Source organism: Doryrhamphus excisus, linkage group LG16 (genome assembly GCF_037039965.1).
Source record: "Doryrhamphus excisus strain RoL-2023G ecotype Guam linkage group LG16, RoL_Dexc_Guam_v1.1, whole genome shotgun sequence".
Classification (NCBI taxonomy): Eukaryota; Metazoa; Chordata; class Actinopteri; order Syngnathiformes; family Syngnathidae; genus Doryrhamphus; species Doryrhamphus excisus.
Window position 1 is genome coordinate 1,170,734 of NC_136372.1, and position 8,462 is coordinate 1,179,195.

An 8,462-nucleotide genomic window follows, 5' to 3' on the forward strand; every position below is an offset into this window, starting at 1 on the left:
AGCACACGGATGGCAACGCTGGAGTTTTACCTCTCATATTTTATGTCACTTTTCTTCCGCTCAGCCGGGATTGATGGTAGCCATGGCAACAACACAAACTACGGTTCACAAATCCGACTATCCGATTATGCTTCAGCAATCATGACACTTGTTGACAAGTTAGCTTGTTTGCATCCTTTGTCGGGAGAGAACTGAACCGAGGTGGGGAGGTTGGAACTAATCAATGTATCAAGTTTATTGCAAATGTTGATCTGAAAAGAGAAAGAGAAGGCCTTTGCGAAGGTTGGCTGTGGAATTGAGTGGAGGAGGAGCAAGTTTGTGTAGCATACGCTGCAGACTCCCCAGTCACTTCCAATTAGAGGACGACGGCGTGGCGTCGTCTTCTGTTGTCTTCTGTCATCTTCTGTTGTCTTCTGCCTCTTTGAGAGGTCTTGTAGGACACGTGTGTCGTGGTAAACATCCAACATGTCGGATGCTGCCGCTTTGTGCGTGGCGTTAAATATTCATGGCTATCATTGCCTGCTTCTGCTGACGTTGACTCTGCGCCGTTGTAGCGTCGTGCATTTTTCATGCGCTCGCCGCTTCCACGGCGAGAAGATCTAAGCGGCCTACAAAGACGCTAAAGTCTCATTACAAGAAGCCCGGGAGGAAGTTGTGATTTTAACCGCTTAAGCTACAAAAAGCAACAAGAGCCCCCCCCACACACTTCCACGACCCCCGCCATGGACGAGAGAAGAGGTGGGCGGAGCGGTGCTGTTTGAGAGGAAGGCACGTCCTGGAGGAGCGTACTCGTAATCACGTTTAGCAGCGGCAGAGGACGCACGTGTACGGCTAAAAGACCTGCTGGGGGGGTGGTGGGGGGGGGGGCAGGAGCGGTTAGCCAGGTGAAAGTTGATGAGTGTCACGTGTCCAAGCCATGAGGAGTTGCAGCGAGTGTTTCGCTTCAGTCAAGCTGTTACCGTGGTTACGACATGTTTCCATGGAAATGGCGCCTGCCAATCACGGGAATTTCAGGCTCTTTGCTGCAGCAGGTGGGCAGGATTGGGGGGGGGGCACTGTGCATAGGTGGGGGCAGTAATTAAACAAGTCAAGGAAACGTAATGAGAGCAAAAAAGCCACAGAGACGATTTGATTGTCACCATAGCAACGCAGCAGGTAAATACAGTATGTACGCTTGATTAACATGTGTGTGTGTGTGTGTGTGTGTGTGTGTGTGTGTGTGTGTGTGTCCTTTCATGGAGGGGCTGGCAGGCCACTGTTTGCGGGTTCGATGCTGTGCTCCATCCTCTCCCATCGCTGCCCTCTCGTCTTCATCTGGCCATCTCTCTGAAGGACAGAGGTATTCCCGCGCTTCTCCGTCGCCACGGCAACACTGCAGCCAGCAAAGAGTGCGGGAGGCCGAGACGACGTGAAGAGTACCAACGCTCAAACCGCACCCCAACCCCAGGCCCCTCTGTGGCGTTCAAAGTCACCCTCATCATGACCGTTATTGGCTCATTCAGCATTGGTCTCCATGGCAACCCCCATCCACGGGCGAGCAGCCATCAACACGTCCCGGTGAGTCGCTATGGGTTGTCGGTGCCGTCACTCCACATGGTGCCTCCGAGCCCCGCCCCCGTGTGTCCACATGTCCGCTTTTTAGCGCTCGAGCGAACCGGGTGACGAGGGACGGTCAGCTGGTGTCGTTTCTTTGTTGCCGTGCTGTTGCAGCAGTCGCCATGGAGACGAGCAACGCTCCTCAGAGTGCGCTGATGCGCTTAGCTCGGGGACACGCCGGCTTACGTAACTTGGGCGACGCGTCAATCACCCGCGATGATGTTCTACCGGCATCTAGTTGCATCAGCCTCCTCGCTTCCGCTCGGCGCTGGAAAAGTGGGCAGGCTCATCTTGCCGCATTTCTGTCACTTGTCAGGACGCCCGCCGATAAGCCTGGCGAATCGGAGCCTGGAATACAAGGGGGGACTGGGGGGGGCTCGCTCACGTTGGCGGGTGTTACGCTGATGCCTCCGTCGTTCTGACAGAACATATGTCGGCTCTCAGGGAAGAAAAGACATCTCTTCATGGATAGTCGGGCGTGAAATGGCGTCTCTGGTGGAATCCTGGTAATGGATTACATCCTCGCACATGTGCTCCTCTTCGTCTGCACATCCGACGTGTCCCACAGCGACGACCTCCACGGGCCGTGTACCAATGTCCCTTATTTTTACAAACAGCCATCCCTTTTTTATAGCGTCTCGTATACGGTTGTTAACATTATGAGAGCCCTGTAGACATGAAATAACACCCCTATAGTCACCTTCATACTCCGATTAGTCATTGTTTACAATAGATTGCACCTCTTATGCTGAAGGGACTGAAGATGGCCGCAAGCTCGCCAGCTAACCAGTTAGCCTCCCATTTATTTATTCTAAACTTAAGCTAAGACATACCACTTCCACACAGAATGGGAGGATAGGCTGACTTTATGCAGTGTTATGGTAATATGTCATAAGCTAATGTCTCGTTGATTAGTGTTAGTTGATTAGTTGATTAGTACTAATCACCATAGTCATGATTAAACTACCAAACAATAATTCCATGAAATCATATTTACACCACGGACCTCTTGTCTTATATTTCCCTTCATAAGCGTGTCGCACAAGAATAAAGTCGTCGCTTGCTCGCCGTTACACTGAAATGATTCCCCGCGGAAACAATGAGGCGGGACGTCGTTCCTATTGGCTGTAAGCCTTGGAAGGGCACGTCCGTTTTGTCCTGCTGGCACAGGTGTGTCGGCCAATCGTCTTGCAGCATGCAGCACGTGTCATGGCTGCTCAGCGTCTCTGTCTGTCCGAGCGGCATCAGCTTGTCTCAGCGTCCCGCTGTCTGATCGATAACTCATCTCTCAATGTCGACCCCCGCCCGTGCTCGCCCACAGGAAAACCAACGTCCTTGTGCCGGACAAACAAAGAGGACGAGGAGGAGGAGGGGGGGGGGGGGTGATCGTGGGGGGGGGTGATCGAGAAAGTCCAGTAGAAGAGGAGGAGGTGGGGGAAGGGTTGAGGGGCTAGAAGAGGGAGATGGCTGATGAGGATGATGAGGCTCCATCGCCAAGGTTACAAGTGGATGAGGGGGGGGGCTGATGGACCCACACTCCATGGCCCTCCATCGCCGTCGTCCAAATGAAACACGACAGTCTCCCGATGGCGACCTTGACCTCCAGACGACGCTTACCTCCGCCCGAGCGGAAAACACGACCCAAAGAGCCGCAACGCCACAAATCACTTGGACTCCAACCAAGTGCGAGAATTGGCATTTCCATCACCCCCCCCCCCCCCCCACAGCCCCCCCCACCCTCTTACATCAGCTTCCACTTTGTCTTGTTAACTGTGGACAAATCAAGCCTTGCTATTCAACTGCATGGGTGGGGCAGTGCCCGACCTGCCCCAGCAGGTCGATGAAGATGAATACAATTTCAGACAGCCATTGCTAGCTGAGATTACGCAACATCGGGATGTCCTGCCGACGTACATTACGCTAGGACGGACAGCCGACTATACTCATAGAGTGTACTGTACTATATATCTAAGTATAATATATTCACGTATACAATACTAAGATATTTTAGCATAAGCCAGTTGGAGCGCGGCGCCAAAGGTAGCGTAGCATCAGCCTGTTGGCGAGAGAGTGCAGTCTTTGACGTACAGGCACTCCAACCTGTACACTTTTGCACATGTGGCGTTCATGCACGCGCACACACACACACACACACACACACACGTGTCAGCCAGAGGAGTAAATCCGTGTCGAGTGAAACCGGATTACGAAAACCTGATTAGGGAATTTGCTGAACGTTTGATGGCAAAGGAAAGCAAAGCAGCCTGCAGGCTCAGGTGAGCGCACGCCAACGACACGCATGACATGCTAGGCTATGCTAGCAGCCTTAGCTAGTGAGAGCTAGCGGGATTACGCTAAAAGGAGCATGGGGGATTTTCCACGACAGGAGGATTTTATTCTTCCCACTTGTGGTTGTTAAAGTCCACTTGCATCGGTTTTAGCGTTGAGATTTTGCCTGGCGGTCCTTGAACGCACCATAGGTAGAGGCGAAGCAAAGATGAAGCTTATGGAATTTTTTTAAAATATTTTTTGGTGTGTGGAACAGATTAGTTGGCTTTGTTTGGTGGTCTTTGAATGCACCATAGGTAGAGGCAAAGCAAAGGTGAGAAAAAAAAGGGATATATTTTTGGTATATTGCGTATATATAGTCATTTATTTATTTTCTATGCCGCTTATCCTACCTATATATGTGTGTATTATATATATATATGTAGTGATTATCGTTGTAGTTGCACATCGAATGGTTTACTACAAATTTCCCCTACATATTATAGATAAAAACTTATTTCCATCTGCGATTAATGCAATTAATTGAGAGTTAACTGTGGGGAGTGATTAATCGCGATCAAATATTTTAATCGAGTGACAGCCCTGATATAAGGATATATATATATATATATATATATATATATCCTAAGACTTTTATTTTGTAAAATATTCATCTTTATTAAGATTTTGTATTGACCCACAACCCTGTAGTAGTTAATAAGATATTAATTGTGTAGTAGTAGTAGTTAATTGCGTGTAATTATTATTAGTGTACGTAGTATATGTCTTTATACTGCAGTAACAATACTGTATATTCCCAGTCCTCCCATATATCCCAACATTCCTGCACTTGGGCAAGTCGTGTGAGTTTAGCCAATGACCATGTGGGCCAACAGTCAGTAGAAGCAACCGCACACGCAGGCTGGCACATATGGACAGGGGCCCGGGGTCACAGGACACCCCCTGCAGCTCATATGGACAGGGGCCCGGGGTCACAGGACCCACCCTGCAGCCAGCTGGTCCACAGCATCCATGTCAAAAACTAATGTGGGAAAAAGGAGGAATGGCGTCACAGCGGCCTTTTTGGCAACACGGCACAAACATTTCATATGCTTGAAGCCCAGCAAATGCACCCCCTCCCCCCATTCCCCCCAACCACCCACCCACCCACATACAATCATTTCCTCCAACATGTGTTTAAAAAAACCACATGATTGAAGGCAAACAAGCGGCGGCCATATTGGAGCCGATGGAGTCATGATGCTGCGGGTGGGCGGCAAACGGCAGAAGAGGAAGGTGGGAGGATGCAAACTAGGAGGCACAGCAGGGAGCTAGGAAGGAGAGGGTGAGAACCCCTTCGCTCCATCCCATCCTCCTGCCTCCCGCTCAATTGGGGACAGGGAGGAGGAGTCATTGGTCCTGGGGCGCTTGGTGACATATAAGCAAGGCGGCGGCGGCCTTCCTACTTTGTGTCTTTATGCACGCACACACACACACACACACACACACACACACACACACACAGGGCCTCCTCGTGCGTGTAAGACAAGCACACAGGACCAAGACGGGATATAGCGCGACAGGAGGTCTCTCTCTGTCATCTTTTATTCCTCCTGTCAGCATCGTCTCCTTTCCTGACTGTCCCGTTCTCCTCACGGCGGGATGGGGGGGGCGGGGCCGCACGGTAGTTTTAGGGGTGACCCGGGCTCTGTAGGTCATGCGATACGAGCTTCAGGAGAAGAGATGCTGTCGCCATGACGACCAGAGAGCAACGGCACGGCGTCGGCGCTGCCTTTGGTGCGCCAGGCAGTGATGGAGTGACGGCGGCGAGGTCCAGGCCGTGTGAATAAATCATCAACGAGGAGGAAAGCGCTACGCTTCGCCGGCTGACACGCGTGGGCGGAGACAAAATACGGTAAAGAAAAATCAATATTTGCTGTCAAAGTTGATTTCTTATTGATGAAGTACTTCCTGTTTTCCTCACAGAAAAAGAACCACCCGGGAGGATGCGGCAGGATTTAAAGCTCATTTTGTAGACCTCTTGACCCGGCCCCCGCCCCCACACCTTCCCCCTCCGGCCTGCAGGAGACAGCTCTATTATGGAGCTGGATGCTTCCATGCAGCGTCCTCCAGGCTTCCGTAGCGGATCAACATTTGCACTTCAAAGCTGCCAAAGCTCCGTGCGTTCATCCCGAGCAGGAAGAGTGAAAGTGGAAATACTCAAGTCGTATGCTGACTCAGCACTTCCTGCCGCCGTCACGCTCGGCCCTGGGAGGGACTTTTCCCCAGCGTGACATTCCAGCCTTCTTTAAGACACGGACCTTCAACGTGGTGGACACATGACCCTCCCCCAATCATAACATTAGCATCTCCTTTCTGGTGCCGCCACGTGCACGCCCACGCCACGTGCTCGCCATCACGAGCGTCTCCAAGCTCACAGGACGACCGGAACTTCCATGGTTTCTTACATGAATAATTCTAGCTTTGTGCTGTACTGTACAGCTTTTTACTGTACAGCTTTTCTATGTGTCTAGATCTACAGTATGGGGCACAAACATGGAGTGCAGGCCAGAGGCTGATCACTTTAATTGGACTCTCCCAAGTGTCACCTGGAGGAGGGGGGAATTAACTGGGTGGTAGTTCGGTAATCTAAGTTATGTGTAATTGAGTGTCAACACTCAATCAACACCTCTAAAAAATGCTTTTTTTGCACTTTTTGGGTCCTTCTGGGACCCCCGATGAGTGTGTGGAAGGTTTCCTCTTGATTTCGAAGGGAAAAAGTGGTGTTTATGCAACTTGAAAAAAACACAAAAAAACAAAGGTTAACCCCTTACCATTTTTTCCAAAAATCAACACCTTTAACAAGTGGGAATTTTTGCACTTTCTGGGTCCTTCTGGGACCCCCGATGAAGGTGTGCAAGGTTTCCACTTCATTTTGGAGCAGAAAAGTGCAGTTTTAGCAAGTTGAAAAAAACACAAAAAAACAAAAGGTTAACCCCTTACCCTTACTATGTGTAAATCTATGTGTCTAGATCTATGTGTGAGAACTAGTGAAAGTAGATCTATGTGTAATTCTGTGTGTAATTCTGTGTAAATCTATGTGTCTAGATCTATGTGTGAGAACTAGTGAAAGTAGATCTGTGTGTAATTCTATGTGTAAATCTATGTGTCTAGATCTATGTGTGAGAACTAGTGAAAGTAGATCTATGTGTAATTCTATGTGTAAATCTGTGTCTAGATCTGTGTGAGAACTAGTGAAAGTAGATCTGTGTGTAATTCTATGTGTCAAGATCTATGTGTAAATGTATGTGTCTAGATCTATGTGTGAGAACTAGTGAAAGTAGATATTTGTGTAATTCTATGTGTCTAAATCTATGTGTCTAGATCTATGTGTAAATCTATGTGTCTAGATCTATGTGCAAATCTATGTGTCTAGATCTATGTGTGAGAATTAGGGAAAATAAATCTATGTCCAAATCTATGTGTCTAGATCTATGTCCAAATCTATGTGTCTAGATCTATGTGCAAATCTATGTGTCTAGATCTATGTCCAAATCTAGGTGTCTAGATCTATGTGCAAATCTAGGTGTCTAGATCTATGTGCAAATCTAGGTGTCTAGATCTATGTCCAAATCTATGTGTCTAGATCTATGTGCAAATCTAGGTGTCTAGATCTATGTGCAAATCTAGGTGTCTAGATCTATGTGCAAATCTAGGTGTCTAGATCTATGTCCAAATCTAGGTGTCTAGATCTATGTGCAAATCTAGGTGTCTAGATCTATGTGCAAATCTAGGTGTCTAGATCTATGTCCAAATCTAGGTGTCTAGATCTATGTCCAAATCTAGGTGTCTAGATCTATGTCCAAATCTAGGTGTCTAGATCTATGTGCAAATCTAGGTGTCTAGATCTATGTGCAAATCTAGGTGTCTAGATCTATGTGCAAATCTATGTGTCTAGATCTATGTGCAAATCTAGGTGTCTAGATCTATGTCCAAATCTAGGTGTCTAGATCTATGTGCAAATCTAGGTGTCTAGCTCTATGTGCAAATCTAGGTGTCTAGATCTATGTGCAAATCTAGGTGTCTAGATCTATGTGCAAATCTAGGTGTCTAGCTCTATGTGCAAATCTAGGTGTCTAGCTCTATGTGCAAATCTAGGTGTCTAGATCTATGTCCAAATCTAGGTGTCTAGATCTATGTCCAAATCTAGGTGTCTAGATCTATGTCCAAATCTAGGTGTCTAGATCTATGTGCAAATCTAGGTGTCTAGATCTATGTGCAAATCTAGGTGTCTAGATCTATGTGCAAATCTAGGTGTCTAGATCTATGTGCAAATCTAGGTGTCTAGATCTATGTCCAAATCTAGGTGTCTAGATCTATGTGCAAATGTAGGTGTCTAGCTCTATGTGCAAATCTAGGTGTCTAGATCTATGTGCAAATCTAGGTGTCTAGATCTATGTGCAAATCTAGGTGTCTAGATCTATGTCCAAATCTAGGTGTCTAGATCTATGTCCAAATCTAGGTGTCTAGATCTATGTCCAAATCTAGGTGTCTAGATCTATGTGCAAATCTAGGTGTCTAGATCTATGTGCAAATCT

The 8,462-nt window shown here is 47.9% G+C and overlaps 1 long non-coding RNA gene across 1 annotated transcript; it reads left to right on the plus strand.

Annotated features, from left to right (window-relative positions):
• Positions 1–4,021: 4,021 nt before the first annotated feature.
• LOC144901849 (uncharacterized) lies at positions 4,022–6,859 on the plus strand. Its single transcript, XR_013629957.1, has 2 exons — positions 4,022–5,779; positions 5,851–6,859. It is a non-coding gene; the product is annotated as an uncharacterized LOC144901849 (long non-coding RNA).
• The last annotated feature ends 1,603 nt before the right edge of the window (positions 6,860–8,462 follow it).